The following is a 16,231-nucleotide window of genomic DNA, read 5'->3' on the forward strand; positions in this document are numbered from 1 at the left end:
GAGGCCCATGCAGGCCTGAAAGAGATCAGAGGGCAGTTGGGAAAGGAACTCCAAGATCCCAGGTGGTTGGGGAGGAGGCTCCTGGAGAGGACATTGTCTCTCCTCCCCAGAGGGAGGGGCAGAACTATGGGAGGCCAGAACAGGGCACTCGAAAGCACAGGCCTAAGGTAGGAGCTGGTTTTGCTCTGGTCTGAGGATGTACTATGGTCAACAAGTATGTACTGAGCGCACGTGCGGGACACTGGGCTGGGTATTGAGGATGCTGCTGTCAAGGAACTGACAGTCTACTCAGGGGAGATGGACAATAAAGAAGTGAGCAAACAAATAACAAATATTTACACATTATGAAAAAACCTTATGAAAGGGGGACCCACTTTGGTTTGGGTGGAGGTAACTCTGAAACTGAGTCATGGAGGATGAGAAAAAGCCAGCAGAGTGCGTAGTTGAGGGAAGTGTGTTCCACATAGATGGAACTGAGAAAAGGCCAGTGGAAGGGGGTGATGGGGAGTGAGTGAGGATGAGATGGGAGGGGGGCTTTGAGGCCACATCCAAGAGATTGGATTGTACATAAAGAGTGTTAAGAAGGCAATGATTTAACTTATACTCTAAAAAGATCAGTCTTGTTGCTATGACGAGAAAGGATTGTAGGGTGCAGAGTGGAAGTAGGGAGGCCAGCTGGGAGGTGGTGACAGCAGCACAGGTGAGAAATAACGATGGTCTGGACTAAAACTGGGTTGTGGAAGAGGAGAAGAGCACACAAATGGAGTCTGTGTCCACAGGGCTTCCTGATGGCTTAGATGTGGGCGGGTGTGAGGAAGAAGGAAATGTCAGGAATAAGTGGCCTCTTCCCCTCCTGGCACGGCCACATCCTATTTCGGTCACTGTTGTCTCTTCCATGTGCAATCCCTGTAACAGACATTTCAAATGTTTATGTAGTCAAAGCTGTTGATGTTTGCCACAATGACTTTTTTCCATTGTTTCTTTTTTGCCTCAAGACTTTATATTGTTGATCTATAATTTCTTTCTTTAATTGGAAATTAATTTGAGTATAAGGTAGTATTCTAAGTGCTGATAGTTATTCATTGGGCTCTTTTGTTTTAAAGATTGGCACCTGACCTAACATCTGTTGCCAATCTTCTTTTTTTTTTTTCCCTTCTTCTTCTCTCCAAAGCCCCCCCAGTATGCAGTTGTATATTTTAGTTGTAGGTCCTTCTGGTTGTGCTATGTGGGACGCCACCTCAGCATGGCTGGATGAGCGGTGCTATGTCCGCGCCCAGGATCCGAACTGGTGAAACTCTGGGCTGCTGAAGCTGAGTGTACGAACTTAACCACTGGGCCACGGGGCCAGCCCGTATTCATTAGTGTTTTAAGATCAATTTAGTGGATAGGGACAAGAATTTTCTTTTTAATTGGCTAGGATAGGAGTGGAGTGGAGTGGGATAGAATAGAATAGAATAGAGTAGATCAGAGTTCATCTGACATAATAAGAACAAATATTGTTTTAGGAACTTTTGCTTTAATTATGAATTTATACTTATGAGCACATTTACTCAGCTGAGTTGTCTCACATATTTCTTACTGTGGGTCATGGTCAAAAAAGTTTAAAAGGCCCTTTATAGGATGAAATGATAAAATCTAATTATTTTATTCCAAATCAGCAATTTTCCCAACACCATTCAAAGAATAGTCTTTTGTTTCACCAATTGATTTATGAGTCCTTCCTTCGCATGTATTACATTCTAATTTAGGCAGTCAACAAATATTTTTAATCAGCTACTGTGTGCCATACATATGCTACATGGGGGAAATGACACAATGTGAATAAAAAAGTAGTCTCTCTCCTCACTCCTGGAGCTTATACAAAGGCTGAGGTGTGTTACTGGGTTGTCTGTCCTGCTCCGTTGATATTTCTCTAAATTTTTACCCCAGTGCCACAGTTGTTGTCAGTGAACTTGTCATTTATTGAGCAGCAGTTAAGGGCTAGGCATTGTGCAAAGTGCTTTCACACAACACTTCGTTTCATACTTATAATGACGCTATAAATGGTGTTCTTATTCCCACTCTACTGAGTGGGGAAACTGAGGCTATGAGATGCTAGGAATGCTTCCCAAGGTGACTGTATTAGTCCACTCAGGCTGCTATAACAAAGTACCACAGATTGTGTGGCTTATACAACAGGAGTTTATTTTCTCACAGTTCTAGAGGCTGGGAAATCTAAGATCAAGTTTCCAGCAGGGTTTGGATTGTGGTGAGAGCTCTCTCTCCGGCTTGTAGATGGCCGCTTTCTCTTTGTGTCCTCACATGGCCTTTCCTCTGTGCTCACCCTGGGGGAGAGAGAGAGAGAGAGCAATTTCCAAATACAGTCACATAGGGGGTTAAGCTTCAGCATGCGAATTTTGGAAGGACACAATTCAGTCTATAACAGTGACATGTCCGGGAAGTGGTGGAGCCAGATTCAAACCCAAGCCTAATTCCTCCAGTACCTGAATTCTTATTTAACACCATTTCTGTCCAATAAGGCAAATCCCATCTCATTATTTTTATTTTCTTAAAAAAACAAAAAAGCTGTTCTTGTCCATTTATTCTTTCAGATGAACTTCACTAATCACTTTGACATGTTCCACACCAGTAAGAATTGACGTCTTCACACCGCTGAGTTGCCCCGTCCAGGAATATGCTATATGCTGTCCCTTGGGGAAGTCACGTGCTTTCCCGCTTATAGTGTCACACATTTCTCGTCAAGGGTTTTCTGAGGCCGTATTTTCTTAGTTTAGTGCTTCTCAAACTTTAATGTGCATTAATCACCTGGGGATTTTCTTAAAAAGCAGACCAGGTCAGCAGGCCTGGGGGCGAGCCTAGGAGTCTACATATCTAGCAAGCTCTCAGGTGACGCGGCTGCAGTGCCAGGAACCACACTTGGAACAGTAAAGTCATAATTGTGCTATTTCAAATGGGATAGTTTAATCTAATATTTTAGAACTTGTGATTCTCTAGAAAAGCCATTGATTTTTATTTGACCAGTTTTGCATATGATTCCTTTCCTGAACCCAGCGAGTTTGCTTGTTGCTGTGGAGACAAGCTGGAGCTTCCAGGGCCAGGGAGAGGGGACCATCATGCTCGTACTAAAAAGGGATCTGTGGCATCCATGCCTGGAAGTCTAGGCAACCAGGACTGGTTGCCTGGCAGCAGCCCCCCTCCCATCCTTATCCCTTACGATGTCACCCTTCTGCCTGATTTAGACTCAGACCCAGTGAATCGTAGAGCCTGGCGTACAGTAGAGTAGGCGCTCAATAAATACTTGCTGGGTCAATGAATCTAGGGCAATTCCCCCCAACAAACTAGTCTTGCAGATGAGGAAACTGAGGTCCAGAGAGAGGAAGCAATCTGTTAGAGCTGACCTACAGGCCTCACTGGAATAAGACCTCAGGTTTCCTGCCTTCTTCTCAGAGTTCCACCTTGCTCTGAGCCCTGAGAAAGACATCAGAGAAGCAGAGGCCCACGTGAGGGAGGTCCCAGAACCACAGAACACATACCTGAGAAGAGACCTTCAAGGTCATCTTACCCAGGGCTTCTTAACCCAGGGTGTGTCGGAACCAGCGTATATAAGCCTGGACCTCACCCCGGAAGAGTCTGATTCAACAGGTCTGTTGTGGGCACCATAGGCTCTGAACAATAGCCAGGTGGGTGATTCAGGTATGCAGCCAGCTTTGGGAACCACTGTCCTGACCCAATCTGCTTGTTTTACTAAAGAGGAAACTGAGTCTGGGAAGGGTAGCAACTTGTGGATGGCCGCACAGACCTATTCCATAGGATCACCTTAAGACCTGACCTACAGGAAGTCAGGATCCACATCCAACCATCGCCTTCCTGACCAGGAGAGGGGAAGAGGAAAGGTACTAGGGCCTGAGGCTACCTTGACAGCTACACCTGGCGTCCCATTTCTCCAAGCTCAGTAATAAGCCAGAAAAGTCTTACGTGTGAGTAGGAGAGCAGTCATTTAAGAGCTATAAGCTGCAAGACGCAGAAAGCTTTCACCTCATCTTTAAAAATGTTGTGCAAGTCATTTGGCAGAGTAATTTAAAAAGTGGAGATCTCTCAAAGCAGAGAGTCAGTGAGACAGTTCACAGCCTGCCTCTGCCACCAGTGTTCGCAAATTACTTAACCTAATCCTCAGTGTCCCCACCTGTAAAATGTGGTCATTAACAGAACCCACCCATATAACCTAGAGCTTAAGTGGATGCTGCTTGGAGCCAGACTGGCTGGTTCAAACCCCAGTTCTGCTGCTTATTAGCTATGTGACTTTTGACAAGCTATTTAGCCTCTTTATGCCTCAATTTCATCACTTGTAAAATGATGCAATAATAGTAATTTCCTCAGAGGGTTGTTGTTGTGAGGATTAAATGAATGAATACATTTCCCTCACCTCTGAGCTTTGGTCCACCTTAGGCCACAGTCCCCATCTCTTCTCTGCCTACACGCACGTCCTTGGCTTTAAATACCATCTGGTTAGTTCCAAATTTACAAGTTGAGCTCCTTCTTCTCCTCTGAACTCTACTCTGAATATCCAACTACCTGATGGACAACTCCTCTCGGGCATCTAATAGATATCTTAAGCCTAAAGTGCCCCAAACTGAACTCTTCATCTCCACCCCTAAACCTGCTCTTTCCAAGGTCTTCCCTATCTCAGTTAACGGCACCTCCATCCTTCCAGCTGCTCAGGCCGAAGTCCTTGGAGTTAGCGCTTAGCAAATTGTGTTGGCTCCACTTTCAAAATATACCTGGAATCTGATCACTTCTCACCACCTCCATTGTAACCACACTCGTCCTTGCCACCGTCATCATTACGCTGCATAGCTTCTTGGTTTCCATGCTTTCGTTTTTATTCACCTCTAGTCTATTCTCAATGCTGCATCCAGAGGGAGCCTGTTTAAACAAAGGTCACATCATGACAAGCCTCTCTCCCAAAACTCCCAGTACTTTCTGTTTTAGAGTAAAAGCCAAAGCCCCCACCAGGGTCTATGACGCCTTAGATGGTCTGGTCCCAGCATGTCTGCCGTCATCTTCTTTACACAACACTTTGCCCACCTTGGTCCAGCCAGATGGGCCTCCTTGTGTGTTCCCACACCTCAGAATCTATGCACTTGCTAGCTGCTCTGCCTGAAGCATTTTTACCCCTTTATCCTCAGGGATCACTCTCTTAACACTTTCAAATCTTCATCCAAAAGTCTCTTTCTAAATGTTACATCTTTCCTGACAGCTCCAGCCCTCCCTATCCTCCTTTCCTTCTTTACTTTCTTTAATAGCACATATGTCCCTCTCATGTTCTATTTATCTAATACACTATTTAATTTACTTACCTACTATGCTGATTATCTGTCTTTTCCCTTTAGAGAATAAGCTCTGTGAAGACTTGAGGACAAGGATCTTTGTCTCTTTTGCTCACTTCTGCATCCTCAGAGCCTGGGACAAAACCTGGCACATAGTAGGTTCCTTCGACGTAGTGGGTTAAGTAAATTTAATGAATACCTGTTAGCTCTAATTATTCTTTTAACATTTTAGAAACAGAGTCAGAAAAAGAACAATTTTAAACATTGACATTTTGTGCTAAAAACTTCCAAACAATGTCTGCGAGCTCACACTAAATGAAAAGGCAGCCTACAGAATCACACATCTACCATGATTGCAAATTTGCAAGATGTATATAAGAGCATAGGCGGAGCACAAAAGTTATATTAATTCTCATCATAGCGTCAGGACTGATTTTTTCTGCTGTTCTCCAACTACACGTACTGTGGGTTTTAAAATAAAATAAGATTTTAACTTACTGAAATATGAACAACATGACATCCTTTATAGAAAAACGAAGCAAAACGATACCTTATCTTTTCTATGCGCCTGGAACAGGTCTGGAAAGATACATTGACCTCGTCGCTGCAGTTATTCCTGGGGAGAAGGGGAGTACATTGTCGGTATTGATTAAACATTTTTCTAAAATGTTTAAGTCATTTACAAAAATAATGTGTTCTTATATTGTGCAATCAGATTTTTTTTAAAACAAGGCTAGAAGGAAACACTTAAAAATCCTTAAAGAAAACAAAGTGTGGTCTATAACTAAAGGCTCCCCACAGCAACAAAATTCCCCTTTCTTTTCGCACCTAAAGGCTCCAGTTCCTTCTCTTAAACAGAGATATTGGGGCTGGAGAGAGACCAGGAGGGCCCCCCTTGCCCGCTGAGGACATGGCTCCAGGTGACACATCCCAAAGTCCCCAGCCAGTTTTGGGGCAAATGGGGTGAGGGGAACACCACCTTCCCTTCTCCCTGCTTCCAGCAGGACTGTAAAAACTCCTATCAGAGACCCCCAGCACAGGGAGGAAAGTGTGGGTGGATACTGAGTGCCAGTTCCACACAGATTTAGTCTGCCTAGAGAAAAAAAGACTGGAGAGAGACTGTGGCTTCCCAAGGGCCCTCCAGTTCCGTAGATTCCCCCAGCTCCGCCATCTCAGGGCAGCAGCAAAGCTGGTTTCTCTCAAGGGCACACCCACACATGCTGTGTCACTGCGCACTAGCCTCAGATTACAGAAAGCCCTTCGTAAGCCTTCCGTGCCGCTGTTGTGAGAATCTCTCTATGATGTGTTCCAACTCTGCTCACCTCAGGGAACAACTGGGTACAGGGGAAGTTGTCGAGGCCAGTTTGGGGCTCCTTCTTCCCTGTCCTCAGGCACCTCCCCAGCCACTCTCTTTGCCCACTGCCCAGCCCAAGGAGTCCTCTCCTTGCAGCTGACTGAGGATCAGCCTTCCACACCAATCTCCAGGACAGTGAGTTCCATAGCCATAAAGCCCATGCCAATGTCCATTTTCCGCACACCGGGCTAGTTTGTAGGGCACAGTGTATAGTGGCCTTTTCCTCCTCACTCCAGGCCTGGCAAGGGCAAAAAAGTGCCAGTTTGTTTCTGGGTCAACCATCAAGCAAAGGATGATTGCCCAGCCTCTCTCCTAGCGCTGCCTCAATGGCACCCCCCCCCCCCCACCTCAGCACCCAGCGGGGGGCCTGGAGGATCACTGGACTGGATTACGTGCCCAGAGGACTAGAATTCCTCTACCTGAGTCAGAACATCAGTGACAGCAACAGCCCATGTTCATTTAGTTTCCAGGGCACCTTGATTAACTGGAAGTAGGATTTTAGACTCCAGAGGCTATTGATTCAGTTATCATGTGTGTCTCTCCATCCATTCATGAAACTTCTTCTTTTTTTTTTTTTTTTTTTTGAGGAAGATTAGCCCTGAGCTAGCATCTGCTGCCAATCCCCCTCTTTTTGCTGAGGAAGCCTGGCCCTGAGCTAACATCCGTGCCCATCTTCCTCTACTTTATATGTGGGACGCCTGCCACAGCATGGCTTGCCAAGTGGTGCCATGTCCACACCCAGGATCCGAACCGGCAAACCCCGTGGCGCCGAAGCAGAACGTGCGAACTTAACCACTGCGCCACCAGGCCGGGCCCCATTCATCAAACTTCCATGGCCTGCTGACTCTACTTTCTGTGCCTGGCACTGTGCTAGGTTGTAATCTACTAGGAAAGAATCGATAGGTACACAAATGTCTCTACCACAAAGAAGAGCAAGGCAAATGACCACTCCCCCCACCCCTCCACCTAAGGAACGAGGCTAAAAGTTACTCTTACTTGGATAACTAGTTAATAATCTTTATTGAGCACTTACTAGGTATTGGGTGTTTTCATGTATTGATCACATATGGATCCTCACAATAATCTTTGGAGATAGGTGCTATATCATTTACACATAAAGAAGAAGACAGAGACTTGCCCAAGGTCACACAGCTACTGAGTACCAAGCTGAGATTCAAAGGCCATGTCCTTCTCCTGACCTTGCTGGCAGCCCCAGGATAAGTACTGCAGGCTCAGGCCACAGAAAGCCACCAGGGAGAGCCAGACTCCCCCAGGCCCCAGCCCAGACTTCCCACCACCCCTTCACAGGCCTCACCCCAATTCCCTCTTCACTCATTCATTCATTCATTTAGTCAAAGACAGTTATTGAGTACCTACTAGGTGCAAAGCTCCTGGGGAATGGATGAATTATACATGACTTTGTCATCAAAGGCTCTCGTAGGAGAGTCTAGTAGATAAATAACTACAATTCATGGTAAAAAGTAAGAAATATAGGTAAAGTGCTAGACCAAGTTTAAGGGAGGGAACAATTACTTTGATTTAGGAGAATCTTTGTGGAGGAAGGGGCACTGAGGTGGACCTTGAGGATGTGTAGGTTTTGATCCCGCAGAGATGTGGGGAAGGGCTGCTGAGAGTCAGGAAACGCCTTAGGCACAGATGTGGAGGCAGGAAGGGATGGAGGGAGAGGGAAGAGGGAAGACTGAGGAGTTCGTGTGGTTGGCGGACTGTGCACCTGAAGGGGAGTAGCAGGATACGTTTGGAAACACAGTGGACATTCTGTAAATATTTATTACCTGAAAAATAAAAACAGGACATTTGGGCTGGATTACAGGGACTAAAATGCCAAGCTGCCGAGTCTGGTGCCTGTCTCCTTGCTAACAGGGAGCCATTGACAGGATTTTCTAATGTCCCCTTTGGTGGGTAAGGCCAGGTGGCTGTTCCATCTCGTTCTCTCCCGGCCTCCTCCCCAGAGCTGGTCCCACAGTGTCAGCAGCTCTGTCCTCCACTGCTGTGTCATCATTTACTCTCTTTCAAGTGCCTGGCCCACACCCAGCAGCCCCCACACTGCAAAAAGCTTCCTTCCTGGGGCAGCAGGACGAGTCATTTGGAAACCTCTCTCTGATGAGCTCCGTGATCAAGGTGCTGATACGGCAGGTGGGCCAGCCTCACCGTGTCTCCAGTCTCGGAGGTGAAGGCAGTGGTGAGTTTCGTTGGCCCATCACCTCCGCCTTGAGCCTTGTTCACTTTCACTGCCGGAGACAGTGCGGATGCCTTTGACAATACATTTCATGATCCTGCTTCAGCCGTTTCCTGCCTTTGCCTTTCAAGGTTGCTCGGTCCTGCCGGGGCCCATGCTGGGCCACCCAAGACCAGGCCTCTAACCTACCCCCTCACTGGCCACAGTTCCTCGCTGTAGCCTCATGTAGAGGCAATGAGGATGTGGACGTGGGGAAGATGGACTTTCTGCCACTTTACGCCTCCTCTCGGGCAAGCAAGCTAACTGTCCCACTGGGGACCAGTTCATCTCTTGCTCCTCGGAGAGCAGAGTGCTGGGTCTGAAGTCAGAAGAACCGACTGGGTTTCCTCTCCAACTGGACAGACTTATGCAACTCATGAGAACTGCTGAGCCTGGGTGTTCTCACAAATAAAAGAGGCTAAGAATTCTTGGCTGGCTTTCTCCACTGGCTTGAGATGCGGCCCTCCTGAGACAAAGAATGTGAAAGGGCTTCATAAACTGTAAATTAATCTGGGAGTGTTATGATTGTGGTTATTAGTTTGCAAAGATTGAGTTCATGTTATTATTCTCTCTCGGCATCCTGTTCCTTTTCTTTGTAGCTCTTACAGATTTTTGTACTCATAAGTTATCATTATTACTAAGTGAGTTGTGTATTTGTCTCATGCCCACCTCCTCTCCGTAGTGTAAGCTACGATAGGGAGGGAGTCATGTTTAGTTTTGATTCTCATACTTTCCCAGCATCTAGTTCAGTGCCTGGAATGTAATGGAGGCTTAAGGAATAATTAACTGATAAGTTATTTGAGGACCCACCACCCATCCTCACTAAAGACATCGACTAGGCTAGTCTGTCTTGTTTACTGCTAAACCCTGGCACAAGCTGGGTGATTAATAAATGTTTTTTGGAAGTTGAAATGTACAAACCTCCTTAAATACCAGCTTCATTGTGAAATTCTGTTGCTGAGGAATCTGCTGCATTTCTCAGTTTCCCCATCTGCCATCCAAATGCCCAGACAGCTCCCTGTGCCTCTCAGAACCCACCTTCCTTGCCTCTTGTCCTTCTCCCACATCTTCCTCTGCTCCAGTCCAGACAAACTACCCACCATCCTCTCCCCAAGACATGCTTGTACCACCTGCAGGCCTCTGTTGGGACTCAGGCATTCCCTTTACCCTTCCCTCCGAGTTCTGTCTAAACTTCCTTCCTTTCCCTTTAAAAAAGCACATGTAGGGGCCAGCCTGGTGGCACAGTGGTTGGGTATGCACGCTTCGCCTCACGGGCCCAGGGTTCACGGGTTCAGATCCCGGGTACGGGCCTATATGACCCATCGTTCTTTGGGCCGTGCTGTGGTGATGTCCCACATACAAGGTAGAATAAGACTGGCACAGATGTTAGCTCAGGGACAATGCTGTGAAAATAGAGGATATTTAAAGTATACACAGGGCCAGCCCCGTGGCCAAATGGTTAAGTTCGCACGCTCCACTTTGACATCCCAGGGTTTCGCCGGTTTGGATCCTGGCCACGACATGGCACCACTCATCAAGCCATGCTGAGGCAGCATCCCACATAGCACAGCTAGAGGCTCTCACAACTAGAATATACAACTAGGTACTAGGGGGCTTTGGTGAGAAGAAGAAAAAAGAAAAAAGAAAGATTGGCAACAGTTGTTAGCTCAGGTGCCAATGTTTAAATAAAATAAAATATACACAAATAAATTTTTTTAAAAAAAACTGTGTGTGTGTGTTTCATAGCACTTTATACCTATGGAGGATTTCTGTTTGGAAAAAAGACTTTTACCTTTTTTTTTAAGTACATGATATGTATATGATATTATTCAAAACAAATGAGCAAGATTGGCAGTGCAGGCATTTTATAGGTGTACAGATTAGGACACTAAAACTCAGAGAAGCTTTATTTGTAATTTATATACCTGGAGATTGTGGCTTATTTGTGGATCCATGAAAGCAATTTGTTTGAGTGATCTCCATTAGAGAAAGAAACAGGGAGAGAGACAGAGACAGAGACATGGAAGGACGGAAGGAGGGAGGAAGAAAGGAAGGGTAGGAAATATGAGTATATCAAACATACTAAGAATAAGTATTATTTGTTAAATGTGTGTGTGTGTGTGTGTGTGTGTGTGTGTGTACACGCCAACTAGGTTGTGATTTAAAACCTGTTTCTTACGATGGGCCATGTTCAAAGTGACTGGGTTACGTGATATGCTGAAGGTTAACTAGCAGAGCTTAAGCTCCACCAATAAGAGTGGAGGCTGAGATGGACCAGAGAGGTGCCAGAGGTGGGAGCCAGCCAGGGTCGGGGGAGGTGTGATCTAAATCTCAGCAGTGCCAGCCTGAGCCCCAGGGAAGCCGGGTATTCTGGGGGAAACCAGCTGTGGGTTGCGGTGCCAATTGTGTGAGATGCCATCAGCTGTTCTAGAGAGGCCTCAGCTACAGCAGCATTTGTGTGGAGAGGTTGGCAGCAGTGCTGGGGTGGGATGGGAGCTCCATGTCAGGGCAAGCCATCTCCGTGTACCATCCTGTGTAGCCTAAGGCGGTGATTCTCAAAGTGTGGCTCCCAGCCCGACAACATCGGCATCACCTGGCCGCTTGCTAGGAATGTGAATTCTCAGGTTCCTACCCCAGACCTCTGGAATCACAAACTGTGAGGGAAGGCCCAGCAGTCTGTGTTTAACAAGTCCTCTAGGTGATGCTGAGGCATAACGTTTGAGATCCGCCTCCCTAGGAATCCCTGGGATCCACGTTCCTAGGAATGCCCTGTTTGGCATTCTATCTTTGAAGTGTCTCAGAATATTTAGGCAGAGTCTGGTCTAAAAGCAGCCTTGCTGGAAAACAGAAGTGCTGGGTCTCCAATCCAGGCCTTTTGATACAAAATACAGTGTTTTCGCCACAGTTTACGCAGCACGCTCACGCACTGCCTGGTAGATCCTCCTTACTCTGCATGCCTTCCACACTGCTGGACTCAGCCCGCGCTAGGTTCAGTGACACGGTAGATTCATATATATTGCTTTGAAAATGTTCTCAAGTTGCACATAGATATGAGTGTGCAAACTTGAGGACACGCGTCTGTTCTGCCTTCTCTGTGAGACAAAATGCTGCCAGGGCAGAGCCTAAAGCCCATCTCCCTTGATCTTTACATCTCCTCTCTGGCTGGGGCTCAGCTCCTACACAGAATGCAAACACCTGATCAAGCACTTGACTCATTTTCTAACCCTGGCCGCACAGCTCACCCCCAGGCCGAGGTTCCCAGACACACTCATGGCCCTTATAACCTTGAGGTAACCTTGATGCGCCTACCCAGCACCTGCAGCCCATTTCCTCCCCGCAGGACTCCTACCTGTTACCTAATGAGAGAGGAGCTATGCGTAGGTGCTGGGTCCCGGCACTGAGAACATTTACCACCCCGCTTCCTGTGTTGATATGTATTGTGCTTTTTGGTCACTGGTGCCTGAGCGAGGTGTTAAGACTCACAACTACTTCCTAGTACTGCCTGAAACTCAGTTTCCACATGTGTGATAAGGTGATAAAAATACCCACCACTTAAAGACTGTTCAGAGGATGAAAGGAAATGATGTGTGTGAAGAGCTTAGCACAGTTCATGGCACATAGCGAGTACCTGATAAACAGCCCATAAAGGGTTTAGGCAGAGTTTTTCCTTTAGATAGCCAGGTAAGTGCCTGTCCTTTGCAAAACTGAATCTCTGAGAGAAGGTTGTACGGTCTGGTGGAGAGAGCCCCGGGTTGGGGGCCCACAGGGCTGGCTTCAGACCCTGACTGTGCCGATTACTATCCTTGGAATCAGGAGCAAGGATCTGAGCCTCTGTTTTCTCATCCACCCCCCACAAAAAAATATGGCCAGGGATGATGCCAATACCTCCCACACGAGGTGTTTTGAGGATTAAATATAACTAAATGTCAGATTAACTTAAACATGAAGATCAGGTAAAATTAACTTTAAAAATTATAGGGCTTTGTAGATTGGCAAATGCTATGCAAATATTGCTGTCCTTCTCTTTGGGTGCCTAGAAGGATGCCCAACACTTCCACAGGCTGACTCACTAGGTGGGGACCGGGGGAGCTCTGTTCTGAACAGTTGGGAAACACCCGGATAAAGAGGAGAATAAGATCGCCGCCCAGGTCAGAAAGAGAGTGTCTCAGGTTAGTGAAAGAAATAGGGGAAAAGCCCAACCCATTCCCTGCGTCCCAACACTCTGGGGGACACCTGAATTTTTCTGTGGAACGTGGGAAGTGAACTCCAAGACAAGTGATTATATCTAGTATTTGGAATAGATACAAACTTAATATATCCCATGAACTGTGAAGAAAAATTATTGAGAAAAATCCACCTAAGCTGATGCTAAGCAGCCATCTACCTCAGGCAGACACAAGCCTGCTCTTGGCAGAACCACCAGCAGTCATTCTGATAAGAAGCCTGGAAAACAATCCAGCCTCCAGCAGGCTGCCCATGAGGTGGGGATTGGGATCCCACATAGAAATACAAACAAGTTGCATATTGAAATAAAATTTGGGCTGCCTCACTTAGAAGCATCCCCTCCATCTAATCGTCACACACAGGTGGGACTTCTTCCATCTCATCTTTAAAGTCAAGGGGTCACAGCCTAGGCATTTCCCCCTCTATCCTGGGGGGCTAGTCTGGTTTTGGGGTTTGAAGATCATAAGATCATCTTTTCTACCAGCGGCGGGTACTTTCTGAAACTTCTAAGGCAACATTGGAACTCTAGTCAGTAGATATTTACCCATTTAGGGCAAACTGAGTTGACCATCAAAGGTCAGTGGCTGGGTCAAGTGGGCCCTGGGAACCTGTAGTATGTCCCAGCATCTGGAGAGACAGGAAGGACTATCTGAATGGGTTCGTGGTGCAAGAAGCACCAAGAAGTCAAGGGACTGGAGAGGAGTTCAGGTGAGAGTCACAGGTTCCTCTGCTCTGTAAAACTCACATCAGCCAATGAGAAGCTAGTAGATGCCTCACTGCCCCACACCATCACAGCTGAAACTACTGCCACAGCCCACTGCTGCACCTGAGAAGTAGCCCTGAGCCTCCTCCCAAGCCCCTCTTCTGCACCTGCAACACACCAGTGGGAAAGGACAACCATGGGAAGAATAGGAGAGGAGTAGGCCACAAGAGCAATTCCCACCTTGTCCAGTGCACACTCCAACCTCCTCCCGCCTCCTCTTGCGGCCCCGACCAACATCATCACCATCATTATCACTACCATAACCACACCCACCACAACTTGAGTAATTCTTTCCACGTATTTTTTCATGCAGTCCTCATCATCCCCCATACCCCCTACCACACACCCTCCCCTCCAGGCACATCAGGCCTTCACTCTATTCAAACCTTCAATGTCCAGCTCATGTCCCACTTCTTCCACGAAGTTTTCTATGATCTCTGAGAATAGTAGGTTTCTAATGGCATGAAGGAAGTTTCTGCTTTTGGCATTGTCCTGTCAATATTTTCCATCAGGACTTGGATAGACCCAAGGACGGCATGCTTAGCTAAGTTGTCATCACATCAACAGATGACTGAAGCAGCATTTCCAAAGTGTCCCCTTATAGGCTGAGATGAGGGACTAGAACCATCAAAATGAAATGTCTTAGGCATGTTGTCAAGGGGAGTGGGAGCCCACAGGAAAAACCATTTTAATTGCAATTATATAAGTATGGAGTCTTGAACAAGGAAACTCTTATCTTCCTATATTTTCTCCTAGTCAGACAACATCTGAACCATCAGCCAGAAATCACCCAGAGGTCAAAGAAGAGGCTGGCGAGGAACCCAGAAACCACGTCCTTTGAAGAATGGCTGAGGACACTGGGGATGTGTACTTTGGAGAAGAGAAGACTAATGGGGATGTGATCTCTGTCTTCAGAGGGTACTTATTGGAAGAGGAGCTAGGCAGTCTAGATGGAAGGCAGAGCCAAGACCTCTGGGGATGAATTACAGGGAGACAAATTTTGACTCAGCATGAGGAATAAGTTTCTAATGATTAAATCATCCTACATTGAAACGTGATCTCCGCATGGAACAAGTTTTTCACCCTTGGCGATGTTTGACTAATGCTGGGTGCCCACCTAAAGAAGAGGTAGTGACAAGAGTCTTGCATTTGCTGGGGGCAGGGGATGGGGGATGAGGATGGATTGGTTTATCTCCCCAATTCCCTTCCAATTCCTATATGATTCTCTATACTATATTCCTTCCTTATCAATGTCCTTAGAGCAGTAAAAGCTAAGTTGAATATTTCAATGGATTGGAGGGGGAGGGATATCGGGGGGTTGGGCTGGAAGAATGGAAAGTACACAGCAAACTTGGGACACAGGAAACATTGTGCACATCAGCTTCTTCCTGAACGTTTCAGGACCAGAAGTGCAGGAGAGGAACTCAGACCACTTGTCCTGGGACTCTTCCTCCTTAAAAGCAGTTGCTGAAGGCAGTGAATAGAGGAAAGAAAAGACCTCAACAGCAAAAACAGAGGCTGAAAACTCCTCAAGTTGTTGAAGCCCAAGAAAGATGTATCTTTTGGGAGTGATGTGAGGGTTATAAGCAAGGTGTTTGGAGAGAAAGGGGAAGATGAATATGGAGGAAAAGGTGAAGGAGGGCGCTAGAAAGGGTAGAATCCCAGCAAATGGTAATTTGGCTGGAAGGGGAGGATGACAACAAGGATTGAGGTGGGGCAGAGAAACAGCATTTCATGTGTAGATGCCACGGTGTGTGCGGTCATTATTTTCACATCGTTGTGGACCAAGAGAGGAAATGCCCTCTCCTGGAAGAAGAAACACAAAGATGACACTTGGGGGCCCTTAAGGCAGAGTTGAGGGAAAGGAAAGGGGTTCTACGAGTCTATAAGAGTGGCAGCCTGGTGTAGCAGAGAAAACACTGAATATGGAGTCAGGAAATCTGGGTTCAAGTCCCGGCTCTGCCAGTGGTGAGCTGTAGATCCCGGGGACATTACTCTCCCTCTAGGGACCTCAGGATCCTCCAGTGTAAAAATCTGCTCTAGCTGGGTAGTCTATGATGTTAATAATGTATGTGCCAATCAAGTTAATTTGTAGCTAGAACATCACTATTTTTGAGTCAGAAAACGACTCTGTGACTTTATTTTTTTGTGCTTGGTAATTTGGGTAATTTCATTTTTGTCTTCCAGTAACGTTTTAGAGTTTTCCTTTTGAAAATTTCTAAATTATCTCTTCTAAACTTGAGCTGGAAAGGGAAGGGGTTCTGCCCCTGCCTTGGCAGAAGGAGGGTAGCAAGTAGAGTGGCCAGGTGTCCCAATTTGCCTGGGAC

At 46.6% G+C, this 16,231-nt stretch overlaps 1 long non-coding RNA gene across 1 annotated transcript; it reads right to left on the reverse strand.

Annotated features, from left to right (window-relative positions):
* Nucleotides 1-2,191: 2,191 nt before the first annotated feature.
* On the reverse strand, nt 2,192-6,450 carry LOC124225322 (uncharacterized). Its single transcript, XR_006885060.1, has 5 exons — nt 6,156-6,450; nt 5,878-5,943; nt 5,358-5,490; nt 4,779-4,923; nt 2,192-2,324 (listed from the first exon to the last, which is right to left on the reverse strand). It is a non-coding gene; the product is annotated as an uncharacterized LOC124225322 (long non-coding RNA).
* Nucleotides 6,451-16,231: the final 9,781 nt, after the last annotated feature.

This window comes from Equus quagga, chromosome 14 (assembly GCF_021613505.1).
Source record: "Equus quagga isolate Etosha38 chromosome 14, UCLA_HA_Equagga_1.0, whole genome shotgun sequence".
Classification (NCBI taxonomy): Eukaryota; Metazoa; Chordata; class Mammalia; order Perissodactyla; family Equidae; genus Equus; species Equus quagga.